Source organism: Mizuhopecten yessoensis, unplaced genomic scaffold (genome assembly GCF_002113885.1).
Source record: "Mizuhopecten yessoensis strain PY_sf001 unplaced genomic scaffold, ASM211388v2 scaffold8123, whole genome shotgun sequence".
NCBI lineage: Eukaryota > Metazoa > Mollusca > Bivalvia > Pectinida > Pectinidae > Mizuhopecten > Mizuhopecten yessoensis.
In genome coordinates, this window is record NW_018407390.1 from 694,123 (window position 1) to 709,337 (window position 15,215).

A 15,215-nucleotide genomic window follows, 5' to 3' on the forward strand; every position below is an offset into this window, starting at 1 on the left:
TACGTTAATAACAGAACTGTCAATACCGTGTTTTTTTCTCGTAGCGAAGGCGTGTTTGTCTTGCGACTCTCAGAAGCATGCCTCAAATATAACCCATGTTTTTATGATGTTTTATATGTTAAAGCCTCAAAATTACCATAAGCATACCACAAACTAATTTATATTATGTAAAAGTACCATAATAAACCAAAAGCATCATTAGAAATGGATTGTTTTGGTTACATATTTGTGGCTAAAAACGAACCGCCACAATCACGAGTCGTATTTCATACACATTATGCAGGGGCGCCGACGGGGATCTTGTTTATATTATGAAACCGGCCAAGTGCGTGGTATTTAGTAAACAAGTGTCATTACCGGATGTTGTATATGTCGTTTACTGCGTAGTGTTAAATAGTTTTAGTTTATAATCGATTTAAATGATGTTGTTTTTTCTTTATCATGCGTCGTTGTCTCTTTTCTACTGTTATGTTATAAAAAGTGTTCTTGATACAAGTAGCAACGCATGATGACTTCGTTTTCAGCTCATGAACTGATAACGTTAGGGAAAATGTATTTGTTATGTATAGAACTCTACTGTTTTTTACAATATTCCAATACAAAAATATTGAAAAATGAATACGCCATAATGTACACATCTCAGTTTGTGAATGCAACTCATGAAGACGTTCTAAGTTAGACTGCACAGATATCTGACCAGATTCTTGAGTTTGTAAAACCGAGTTTTCCTTTTTCAAAAATGAAATTTACATTGTTTTATGTGATGACTTTAATTTCACTCGTGTTCTTTCCATTGCCAATTCAACACATTTATCTAACCAAGGAAAACATATTTTAGTTCATCTTGCCATCTTATATTCTTCCTTAACCGAAAAGTCAATTTTTGCTTTTAAACCTGAGTGAGTTATGAAAACAAAAGACCCAGCATCAAAAAAAAAAAAAAGACCTTGGCCTACTTTCAAGGTTACAGGGATCTAATATGTTTATAAATTAAAATAACATCTAAAGAATCATAAGGTCAGAAGCCTTGGTATTTCAGTATGATATACAAACAAGCAGTTGAGGGCATGGTCTCAAGGTCATTACATAGAAATGATTGATATCCCAACCTAATGTCCATATATACCTGTTATACCTGTAAACAGCACCTCAAGTTCGCTAATAAGCATCAAATGTACTGATCTTTGGGACTTTAAAATTATTGCATGAAAGAAGAATATAACACCAATTGGACCAGGATTCAAATAACCAAAAAAACCTGATATCAGATATATACAGACCCTATGGACCTCTTTTGATTTCCATTGTCATGTGTTAATAGGGTCCGTTACAACAAGCTGGGACCCATTTGACCATTTTTTGTCTTTATTTTCCCAATTGGATTAAAAATCATGTTGATATGAGTTTCCAGTCATAATATGTAAACATTCAAAAGTTTACCGTCCGTGATAAAGAATTTAAAAATCGAATAATAAACATTACAAATTAAAAGAAAAAAAAACACCAAAAAACTGATGTGTTTATTAATCTAAATAAATGTTGCTGTAATTACATAAGAAACCGAGAAAAAAAATATTAATCAGATTTCAGGTTGTTTTTTTCAAACATTTTTTTTCTCACAAATTGGAAACACTGATGATGTTTTCCCAATTTATGCCAAATGCCAGTGATATTTTCCAAATTTCTGTTCAGGGGCCCTTTCCCTAAATAGCTGGCAAAATCCCTGAACATGTTTTATACAAGTCTTTTGTCATTGGTGAGTCATACAACGTATTTTCATTTTGCTTAAATTATGTTAATCATCATTCATGATTAATAATAGCCTTAATCCCAGTAACTTTGAATGCAGCAGTCAGTTTCATGTAAGATTAATTATAAGGAGAATTATGAATTGTAATTTGATTAGGAAACTGCATTTGATTCTTGTTGACTCATTTACCATTTAAGTTTTCAAGTAAAAATTGGGTCATTTTTAGGTTGTCTGCTGGCTTTCTGCACTATTTAATGAGTGAGAGTATATCGAAAATGGATTTGGTCTTTTTGAATTTCTCTGTTTGAAAAGTACCATGTCATCAACACAAAGTCTACTGATAGTTTACAACATATCTGATAACTTATTTGTTAGTTGAAAATAATGGACATGTGTGCCCCCCCCCCCCCCCCCCCCCATATTTATATACATGTTGGTACTAGTGACCTTATGTTCTCATTCATCTTTCATGTCAAAAGCTCATGTATATGTGTAAAATAATGTGTATCCTTATTTTAATGTTATTCTAATCTTTGAATCTTAATTTTAAATACTCCATTTGCTTTTCTCACAACTGTTTCATTCATGAAATGTTCAGCTGTTCTATGTAATGAATCAATTAATTAGGAATAAGAGGAGAGATGTTTACACGGACCATGCTGATTTTATAAGTAAGAAATGATAGTGACAGATTTGGAGTGTCCTTCCTGATTTTATAAGTAAGAAATGATAGTGACAGATTTGGAGGGTCCTTCCTGATTTTACAAGTAAGAAATGATAGTGACAGATTTGGAGGGTCCTTCCTGATTTTACAAGTAAGAAATGCTAGTGACAGATTTGGAGGGTCCTTCCTGGTTTTACAAGTAAGAAATGCTAGTGACAGATTTGGAGGGTCCTTCCTGGTTTTACAAGTAAGAAATGATAGTGACAGATTTGGAGGGTCCTTCCTGGTTTTACAAGTAAGAAATGCTAGTGACAGATTTGGAGGGTCCTTCCTGGTTTTACAAGTAAGAAATGATAGTGACAGATTTGGAGTGTCCTTCCTAAAGAGATATACATGTATATATATATATATATACTTGACATTGTTTGCAAATGTTTGAAAATATTAGTTATTCTGTGCATACATGTACACCTTGGTAGACTGGCTTATTTATAATGAATCAGAAGTAATTATACCAAATTGATTTTATTCTTACAGTAGTACTAGAAATTCAACGTTCAAGTTCTCATTTAATAATTACACCATGAAGAGTACTACCATATAAGATGTATATATATGTTTTTAAGGGCAGTCCCGGGCCTTATTGAGGCCCCCTTCCCCTGGGTAATTTCTGATGTTCCCAAAAAATCAATGCAATAATATATAATCATTCTATTTTACCAAAAATCATGCTTTTTGTGGGTGATATTTTACCAAAACAACGGACTCCTGTGAAAAAGAGTATAAAAATCACTGAAAATACAATTGTATATGTATAAATATTTTTTATATTAAATGGAGAGCGTTGTGAGTTAAAATGTAGATAAGTATATTTTTGTCCTAACTTTGGTTTGATATTGTGTTTAGCTGCGGGTTAGATGTTGATTTCAATATAATCCCTATTTCTTTGGTTTGACGTACATTGCATTTAGCTAAGTGGGATTGGAGCATATATATAATAAGTTCTACAAATATTTCCTTAGTTTTAAATATTAGGTCGAAATGTAGGACCTTTAGTACGGTGCTGGAAAAAGTCACGCCACTTCTGACAAGAATGTCCCTGGCATGGACCCGAGATATATTTGTATAATGTATACTGATCCGATACAGAAATGTACTGTAGTAAACTACATGTGTATAACCTACTATACGGGACATTGTATGCCAAGGACATTATCCTGAAAGCATTGTATTTGGCAGCTTTCTATCATATTCTTGTCAATAGGCAGTGTCAAAATAACCTTTTTGTACATGAAATCAATCTCCTAAATAGTAAATGTCAAGCTTCAATAGCTCATTTAAATACTTAAAGCCTGTAAATAAAGATTTGCATGAATTGTCAAGGTTTTTTAAATGGAGCTTACTATATCCTTGTGTTGTCAAATCACCGTCGGGACCGAGTTATTCAGTCTGGTTAGTTTGAAGTTGTTACTTTAATTACAGTGCAGAATTAACAAAAATCAGGTAGAAAAATATTAACCGTAACTGCAGTACAACCACAGTATAGCCATATATGTTTATGATGAAGTGAAATATTTAGAGTACTGCAAAACATTAAGGCTTTTATTGTAATACATACACCTCAAAACTTCATACAATATTGCCTGTTCAAAATTGAAACCTCAAGATTTGCGAAAAAACTATAAAATTTCCTCATCAAGTTTCTCAGAGATTAAATTAAAGTTTTCCAGAAGATCTTGCCATATCTATTTAAACAATACAATATTCAAAGAGCAATAAGCTAGTGATAATTGAGTATGTATTTGATGTGATGAGGACACCTGTCCTTATAAGGAAGCCCCCAAGTTATTGTAGTACAATTGCAGTTCTAATGATTTCCAGAAATCTCAAGTTGATTTGTAGGACTGTTTCCATCATCAAAATGCTCTGTTTAATTTAACAGTCAGTTCAATCGAAGGATTTAAGATTTTTGTTGAACCAATTATCGATTATGAAATTTCAACTGATCCCCTACATTATGATAATAGCTTGTTTATAGTTCTATTGACATATCTTTCAGAAGGTGTTGTAAATAAATATAATTTGCAAAGTTAAAACACCTAGCAGAAGAAAAAGTTAAGCTTTTAAAAAATATTGAGTAGATGCAACAATATTTTATCTCTGTATTGCGATACAATACAATATGCCTGTGTATTAAATACGACATACTGATTTTCAGATATATTGTGACTGCCCTAATAATTCATTTTCAAACCTGAATACAATCGAAAAGTTTCGAGCACATTAAACTGATGATGTATGCACTGTTTTGATAATTATGATTGCAATACTAGGGGGAAATTCAAGTTAAGAAATGTCTTGAGTCGTACATAATACATATTTTTTGTGAATCCATATAAAGTCAAGAGTCGACTAATACAGGCTAGGTGATCTATCTTGAATATTGCAAAATCATCATTAATACAAATAAAAGAAAGTTTTAAAAATTGTAATTTTATGAATAAAAAAAATAAATGAAATATTGTTTTTTCTGATGTGCTTATTACAGAGAATTTGAAAGTAAATATAATGTACAACTTATAAATTCTATTGATTTATAGCACAATGGCAGGTCTTGTGATAACAAATGTCATTTTGCATAAAGATCATGAATATTGTCTGCAATATTTGAAGGCCTGTTGGAGTTTTCCCACTCCCGGACCATGCAGTCTCATGTTGAGATTTGAGCTGAAGGTCTTGACCCCATATATATGTACATGTATGGCTTAAGCTTGTAACATATAACATCCATTAATAACAAGCTGAAGTTTTCAGACCTTGACCCCTTAGTGGCCAGAGGAGAAAAAACATGGCTCTCTTGCATTGACCCCCTATACTTTAATCTGAGTTATCTTGTTTGTATTGGATGATGCGAGCGAGTTGTCAGTCGTGGTGTACACATGTTACGGAGTATCACACAGCTGGTTGTTACGCAATTACGACGCAGTGATTTACTGGGTGTAATACAGATCTATGGAATATCATACCAGGTACTTGTCTTTTAATTATTTCATATATCGATGTAATTAATGCTATAATTCAAATATTTTTATTTGTTAAATACGAAATAAATTGAATGATCTCAATTACAAATTGATTAAATTTGTCCTTGAGCTGGTGACAGTGGTGTACATTTATGTAACGTAACTTATGGAGAATCTAGGTATAGATGAGGAACATTAAAAATAGATAATTATTCATGTATTGATGCATTTTACATGAATATTGCATGGAATAAAACCAGATTTGATATTTATATGAAGTGGTCAACATGTGCATGTTCTATTATCTTATCTGAATATCGGTACATACAGTGTAAGTTACACGCCTTTATAACAAGTAGGAATTTAACTTTGAAATGGGATGTCATAGTGAATGTCCAAGAGCTTACTAATAAATTTTGAAGACTTAAATTAGCATTGATTTGATTGTACTGCATGATATTAACTGCGACACGAGTTAATGTACAAGTATATATATATGCATGTACTACATATGCTTTATCTGTTCTCAAGAATTGACATGAGATGCAAGGATAGGACGTTCTAGCAATAATGATTATATTATAATCCTGATAATTGTTCAAATTCATGATCGATACACGATTAAATAGGGACCAAATTATTATTGTATGAACTTGTTTAGTGTAATTATAAACAACTATTAGAATGCAAAAAAACCCCACATAAGCGGATAAATTCAGGATTGTGATTAAAAGCATTTAGTAACACCAATTCTGTACTGTTAAATGGTAGAACCTCAAAATGCAAGCTGATAATTAAGTACTGATAATATAAGTTGAAATAACTTGTTTCATGATTGTTATAAATAAATAAAGTTTATATATTTTAGAGCCTCAACCTCTGTTTTGTAGTTTTGTCTAAACCTTCCCTTCTTACATGTAAGAACATAAATGTATGTGAAAAATGGAAATATTTTTATTTTCCGTAATTAATGTGAATGTGCGTACTAGTTTCATTCACCTGATTTAATTTTGTAAGCTAACAAGGTGTGCTATAATGTAATATGTCATGACTTTATTTTTGTTCTGAATTCTTCTAAACCAACATGTTAAACAGCTGAGAGTAGTTATCAGAGAAACCCTACAACGTATATACATGTATACGTAAATAATTAAATCAATATGGCTTCTCCCGTCCTTATCAGCTGTCACCAGACCTGGAGGGGAGGGAAGTAGGCTAAAAAATGGCCTATTTTTGTGTTACTGCTTATAATTTTAACTGTTTATACACACAAACACCCTCCATACGCTTAGGTTACAAGTTTGTGTATACATATTCCTACTTGAGTGCAAGTAGGTCTGGACTGTCCTTTTCATTACTCGGTTATACATATATGTCCTGTACATTTCCAAACGGCTAGCACCAGTAAAAAGGAAAAGAAATTAGGAGATATATAGAAAAGCAGTTCCATGGGTGACATATGGATCAAATTTGGCTCTTAAATGCATGGGTGCTGCATTAATTGTCCCATCTAATCATTTAGTGAGATACAGATGCAGGCTAGTTTGGTTTTCAAAGCTATTCATTTAAAACCATTTCCTCGGTACGATAGTGTGCCCTGTAACATAGAGTTTCTTAATACATACACAGGGAAGATCCTTTTTTCTTCAAATTAAGAAACAGAAAGTTTATTAGAATGTGGATTTACTTTTACAGTTGGCTTGCTATCAAATTCTTTTAGCATATGCTGTCAAAATATTTTGTCATTTTGGTGAAAAAAATAGTATCTACAGTTCAGATTTGAATTTATATTCTCCACTCGAACAATCAAGTTTTCATAAGTTAGTCAAACATAGCAGCTACGAAGTACATGTATACAAGACTAACATAACATGTACAGTAAAAATTGTGTTTGTGACCAGTCCGTGTTTTCTAATATATCATTCCTCGACATTCCAAAGTGATGGCTGGAGACATTACAGAGTCCATTAGTATTATGGCCATGTGTTTACCAGGTTTCAACCCAGTCCTAGCTATGTCTCTTAACTAGGCCGCGGTAATTGTACATGCGATGACAACCGTTTACTTTGAGAAAAGTCAGGAAACTCACAAGCTTTTATTTTCAATTTAGAAGAAAATAGTTGAAAGACTTTTAAGCAAAATTTTTAGAATCGTCCATAAAATCTGTATGTACTTTAGAACCTTTGATTATAAATTCACTGTCTGTAAATTTGATGTATAAAGTTTCCACTTCAATAAAAAGGTGCTGTGATGATACATGTCATATTAAAATCAAGACAACCATAAATGGTGAAAGTTACACATAAACAGATACACTGACCTGACCACATATATGTACTACATGTACTCTGGTAGCACTAGTACTAGTGAAAAATTATATTAGATCAATAATTTTAAAATATCTTTTATATCAAAGTAATTTGCTAAACTGACTATATTCTCACTTTCTGGGGAGTCGGTCCTTATCAGTTGTGTGTTAGTCAGAAACTTAAGCACCGGCCCTTGCAGATTACAACTCCCAAAGCACTGCAAAGAAGGTATACTATACCGCTCCCAATACTTTTCTATAGGAATTTTATATGATATACTGCATTTTATACAAAGTAAGAAGATTAGTGAAATCCTTGCATGATTAAGTAGCATACTGTCCTCTGATTGGACAACATCACACTTAAGTTTTAGCAAAATCATTTTCTTAAAATATTGTTAAATTTTTTTGAAATTTGGTAAGCATGTACAATTCATTCAAAGATCAAATCAATTATATCGATAAGAACACTGCATTCTGATTGGTTGTCATTTCCTGCACAAGAACTTAAATATGACCGTATACTGATGAAACCATGGTCAATAATTTATATTATACAAAAATGAAGGCAAAGTTCAATTGAAGAACACATTCTAAAACTGCAAATAATCAATTTGTGTATTGTGCTTTTATTGGTCAACATTTTCCACACAGTAACTCAATATGATGACTGCCCACCTAGTGGGTGAAACATGATTGCTGGATTAAATTTGCAGAGTCTCCCCATTTGATGTTGTCTGGTCATCTTTTTCGTTTGAATGGGGACTCCTTTATGGCCGGTCTAGTGAATTCCATTTAGGAATCAATCAACTGGGGTACTCGGACCTCCACTGAACATTCACTAGTGGACATCAGATCTCATTTTCCTTTGTATGTAATATACAATGTAGATAGGACTGGATTTTGCGTTGGCTGCTGGTTGAGGGACATGTACATTTATACAGTATACAGAAATATTGGGATAGTATCCTGAATACATTGTTCTCTGGTTTGGTTTGATTTGATGCCAGACCTAAAACAAATACACCCGAGAAGAGAAATCCAGCCATGCTCTCGACAATCAATGTCAGGAGCTAGTGATTGTCAGGAGCTAGACCGGTACACATAGTTTGTAGACCATGTCAGTATCAATGATCTGTATTGTAAGCTGTCCATGATATTATGTAAATATATATGTTCTTTAATATATCAACTTATCATTATACACTATATATGTATGCCTTCTGTCTAAACATGACACTTTTGGAACCAGTATTGAAAACAGATGTGACAGAATTCTATGCTTTGTGCCTTCACATGGTATTTCAGTTAGGTAACACTCTAAAGCCGGCATCAGATTCACGCTATCACAATCAAGGAGACAAGCACAACCAACATACCACCTCCAGCAGTCATACATGTCATTCATGGGGACACGTCCTTAAATGACTAGCAGTTTAAAGAATGGTCAACAAAATCAAATCAAACCATTCATTGTCTTCAGGAATTTATCAGGTAGTTTTTTATACAGACATTAATGCCATACTAAACTGAAAATTGGGAATTTCAAAGGTCAAAAATTTGAAACAAAATTTGTTATCAGTCTGCTTTCTAACTTTCGTTATAGTTACTTTTCAAACTTTAAAAAGACACTCGATAACCTCGAGTCTTTTTAAAGTTTGAAAATTAACTAACTAGAGTTAGATAAACATGTTAATCAACCCACACTCATTGTGTATATTCTTAACTTGTATAATATGAATTATCAGAAAAACAGACAAAAAAAATAACAAATAGGAACTTATTTGAACAGATTTGGGGGGAAAAGTGATAGATCCATGAACATTGTAAAAGTAGTAAACCTAAGTATTGTTTCTGTAGACACATACTGAGGTGTAACCTTGTTTCTGTAGACACATACTGAGGTGTAACCTTGTTTCTGTAGACTCATACTGAGGTGTAACGTGAGAGAAACACCGGAGGCACATCTACTGTCACAGTTTGTGGACGTGAGACATTTTATTATGCTTTCATTATGATTCATTCTATATATGTTCCCTAGATTTGACACCTTAAATAGCAAAGTAAGTCATCTGGAATGACCTGTGTCACAGTAATAGACAAACATTAACTCTCACCTAAATAAACTTGGAGATATGTGTGCTGTTTTAAAATGGACACCTATTTAGCAGGGAAAATAGATTACATTTTACTCGTAATTGTATAAAGGACATACATAGAAATGTAGTACAGGTGTTATATTAAACATAATGTAATTTATATGACTTAGTATTACTGTGCCACTGCCAACAAATGTACTTATACACATTTACACCTGCACGACAAAAGATTTCTGAAAAGACACTTATACCTTGTGGACATTTTATGAAAAAAAGTAAATGTTCTTTAAACTACAATAATGTATAATACAAATGCATTTTAAACACAGGTTTATAACTTTACTACATGTATTGGGGGGTTTGGGCAAACGACCCCTGGAATGAAATTGGAAGAAAATCTTAGACTTCAGGACTATTTTGGGAAACTTGAATGATTGTTTTATCCATTTATGAATTCATAAAATTAGACTGTTTAACTTATTATATTTAAAACTATATATTTATGACAACATTATTCTCTGTACATAATACGTATACTTATGCTACAATTGAGAACTCAACTGTGAAGAATTTATTAAAATTTATGCATTCTATTTTTTATATCTCCAGATTGGGAATTTTTAAGGAGCAAATTTGGAATAATCACACACGTTTTTGACTGGGAAATTTTGCCTTTATAAATAGCCCTGAAAATTATCTTGATAAAGACCTGAAATTAATGCAAAGTTCCATTCAAATATATTATATATTGAACATGTACCGGTACAACATTGACAGCACGACATACATGTACAACATTGACAGCACGACATACAGGTACAACATTGACAGCACTACATACATGTACAGGTACAACATTGCGCATTTAATGAAACCTTCAAATGGAAAGTAGAAAATTTGGTCAAGACTTAATATTTGTATTTGTATTTATTTAAAGTGATAGATGATACATACATGTACATCTAATTGATTAAGGTCAACATTGACAGCATGACATTCATGTACAGGTACAACATTGACAGCACAACATACATGTACAGGTACAACATTGCGCATTTAATGAAACCTTCAAATGGAAAGTAGAAAATTTGGTCAAGACTTAATATTTGTATTTGTATTTATTTAAAGTGATAGATGATACATACATGTACATCTAATTGATTAAGGTCAACATTGACAGCATGACAATCATGTACATGTACAAATTGACAGCATGACATACATGTACAACATTGACAGCACGACATACAGGAACAACATTGACAGCACGACATACATGTACAACATTGACAGCAAGACATACATGTACAGGTACAACATTGACAATACATGTACATCTAATTGATTAAGGTCAACATTGACAGCATGACATTCATGTACAGGTACAACATTGACAGCAAGACATACATGTACAGGTACAACATTGACATCACAACATACATGTACAGGTACAACATTGACATCTCGACATACCTGTACAGGTACAACATTGACAGCATGCCATACCTGTACAGGTACAACATTGACAGCATGACATAATGTACCTGTACAACATTGACAGCATGACATACATTTACAGGTACAACATTGACAGCATGACATGCATTTACAGGTACAAAATTGACAGCACGACATACATGTACATGTACAACATTGACAGCACGACATACAGGAACAACATTGACAGCACGACATACATGTACAGGAACAACATTGACAGCATGGCATACATGTACAGGTAAAACATTGACAGCACGACATACAGGTACAACATTGACAGCACTACATACATGTACAGGTACAACATTGCGCATTTAATGAAACCTTCAAATGGAAAGTAGAAAATTTGGTCAAGACTTAATATTTGTATTTGTAATTATTTAAAGTGATAGATGATACATACATGTACATCTAATTGATTAAGGTCAACATTGACAGCATGACATTCATGTACAGGTACAACATTGACAGCATGACATACATGTACAGGTACAACATTGACAGCACGACATACCTGTACAGGTACAACATTGACAGCATGACATACCTGTACAGTTACAACATTGACAGCATCACATACATGTACAGGTACAACATTGACAGCCTGACATACATGTACAGGTACAAAATTGACAGCACGACATACATGTACAGGTACAACATTGACAGCATGGCATACATGTACAACATTGACAGCATGACATAATGTACCTGTACAACATTGACAGCACGACATACATGTACAGATACAACATTGACAGCATGACATACATGTACAACAGTGACAGCACGACATACATGTACAGGTACAACATTGACAGCACGACATACATGTACAGGTACAACATTGACAGCCTGACATACATGTACAGGTACAAAATTGACAGCACGACATACATGTACAGGTACAACATTGACAGCCTGAGATACATGTACAGGTACAAAATTGACAGCACGACATACATGTACAGGTACAACATTGACAGCATGACATTCCTGTACTCAAATGGAAAGTAGAAAATTTTGTTCAAGACTTAATATTTGTATTTGTAATTATTTAAAGTGATAGATGATACATACATGTACATCTAATTGATTAAGGTCAACATTGACAGCATGACAATCATGTACATGTACAAATTGACAGCATGACATACATGTACAACATTGACAGCACGACATACTTGTACAGGTACAACATTGACCGCATCATATACATGAACAGGTACAACATTGACGGCATCATATACATGAACAGGTACAACATTGACGGCATCATATACATGAACAGGTACAACATTGACAGCAAGACATACATGTACAGGAACAACATTGACAGCATGACAATCATGTACATATACAAATTGACAGCATGACAAACATGTACAACATTGACAGCACAACATACATGTACAGGTAAAACATTGACAGCATGACATAAATTGACAGCATCACATACCTGGACAACATTGACAGCATCATATACATGAACAGGTACAACATTGACACCACGACATACAGGTACAACATTGACACATACATGTACAGGTACAACAGTGACAGCACGACATACCTGTACAGGTACCACATTGACAGCATGACATAAATTGACAGCATCACATACCTGTACAACAATGACAGCATCACATACATGTCCAGGTACACCATTGACAGCACGACATACAGACATACATGTACAACATTGACAGCACGACATGCATGTACAGGTACAACATTTACAGCATCACATACATGTATAGGTACGACATTGACAGCATCACATACCTGGACAACATTGACAGCATCACCTACATGTACATCTAATTGATTAATGTCAACATTGACAGCATGACGATCATGTACATGTACAAATTGATAGCATGACATACATGTACAGGGACAACATTGACAGCACGAAATACATGTACAGGTACAACTTTGACAGCATCGCATACATGTACAGGTACATCATTGACAGCATCACATACCTGTACAACATTCGACAGCACGACATACATGTAAAGGTACAACATTGACAGCATGGCATACATGTACAACATTGACAGGCTGACATGCATGTACCTGTACAACATTGACAGCACGACATACCTGGACAGGTACAACATTGACAGCTTGACATACCTGTACAGGTATATCATTGACAGCATGACATAAATGTACAGGTACAACATTGCGCATTTAATGAAACCTTCAAATGGAAAGTAGAAAATTTTGTTCAAGACTTAATATTTGTATTTGTAATTATTTACAGTGATAGATGATACATACATGTACATCTAATTGATTAAGGTCGACATTGACAGCATGACAATCATGCACATGTACAAATTGACAGCATAACATACATGTACAACATTGACAGCATCCCATACATGTACAGGTACAAAATTGACAGCACGACATACAGACATACATGTACAACATTGACAGGCTGACATGCATGTACCTGTACAACATTGACAGCAGCACATACCTGTACAACATTGACAGCATCACATACCTGTACAACATTGACAGCATCATATACAAGAACAGGTACAACATTGACAGCATCACATACCTGTACAACATTGACAGCATCATATACAAGAACTGGTACAACATTGACAGCATCACATACCTGTACAACATTCGACAGCACGACATACATGTACAGGTACTACATTGACAGCACGACATACATGTACAGATACAACATTGACAGCATGACATACATGTACAGGTACAACATTAACAGCATGACATGCATGTACAACATTGACAGCACGACATCTACAGGTATAACAAGTTGGGTCAATTATGACATTATACAAAGGTCTATAGTTTAACAACTTTTCATGTACAATTTGCTATAATATAAACACAGGGTCATAACTATACATTGCAACAATTAACTGTCTATACTGCACTAAATCAATTAACTGTCTATACTGCACTAAATCAATTAACTGTCTATACTGCACTAAATCAATTAACTGTCTATACTGCACTAAATCAATTAACTGTCTATACTGCACTAAATCAATTAACTGTCTATACTGCACTAAATCTACTGTATGATATGGAACGGTTACCCCATTATTGGACTTGAAATGTTTAGTCTATACGTATTACTTATCTAAAAGTTCAATCAGGCATGCCTAAGCCAAGCTATTAGCCGGGAGTCACTCAGAGGACAGGAACTCTATTTTTAGCACTGATCAGTATACATGTAGGAGTGATTTTGTAATCAGCATTATGCATATTCATGAGCTTGTATTAAAGATAATCCACGACAGTAGAGCATGGATCAACAATGAGGATTAAGAAATGATTAACACCCACAATGACAGATAAGCCTTTAGGCACTCTTTTATTGGATAGATTTTTGTCAGAAACAAATGACATTTCTTCATTAAAGGAACTATGTAGTGCAAATCATATTTATGTCTTTTATTGTAAGCGTCGGAGTGATTTTGAGATTTAAAAAGATTTAGATACAGGTATATGTAGTTATTCAAATGTTTTGTACCCTATAACATATATCTTTATTTCCAGGAAGTGTATACTCTTTATATAATTAACTTGCAAACTGCCTGCATATATACTCTTTACATGTGCTTATTTTATTACATTTCAACCAACATATTTTAGTCATCAGTATTTTTAGGTCACCTGAGACAAAGTCTCAAGTGACCTATTGCGATCGCCTTTTGTCCGTCGTCGTCCGTCGTCCGTCGTTCGTCGTCCGTCGTCCGTCGTCCGTCGTGCGTCCGTAAACAATTTACATTTTCGACTTCTTCTCCAAAACCCCTGAACCAATTTCAATGAAATTTTGCAGGGACCTTCCATGGACAAAGGTCAACAAAAA

General features: G+C 33.8%; 1 protein-coding gene across 2 annotated transcripts in view; it reads left to right on the forward strand.

The window, feature by feature from the left end:
* The window catches only part of LOC110454989 (galanin receptor type 2-like), a 29,409-nt gene that overhangs the window by 157 nt on the left and 14,037 nt on the right, over nucleotides 1–15,215 (forward strand). Inside the window, exon 1 of one of the 2 annotated variants that reach the window (XM_021504848.1) lies at nucleotides 5,160–5,443. The exons of the other annotated variant lie outside the window; for it this stretch is intronic. The gene's annotated coding sequence lies outside the window, so the exon portion shown is untranslated. Of the gene's footprint in view, nucleotides 1–5,159; nucleotides 5,444–15,215 lie in introns of those variants that run through there. 2 annotated transcript variants of the gene reach the window in all.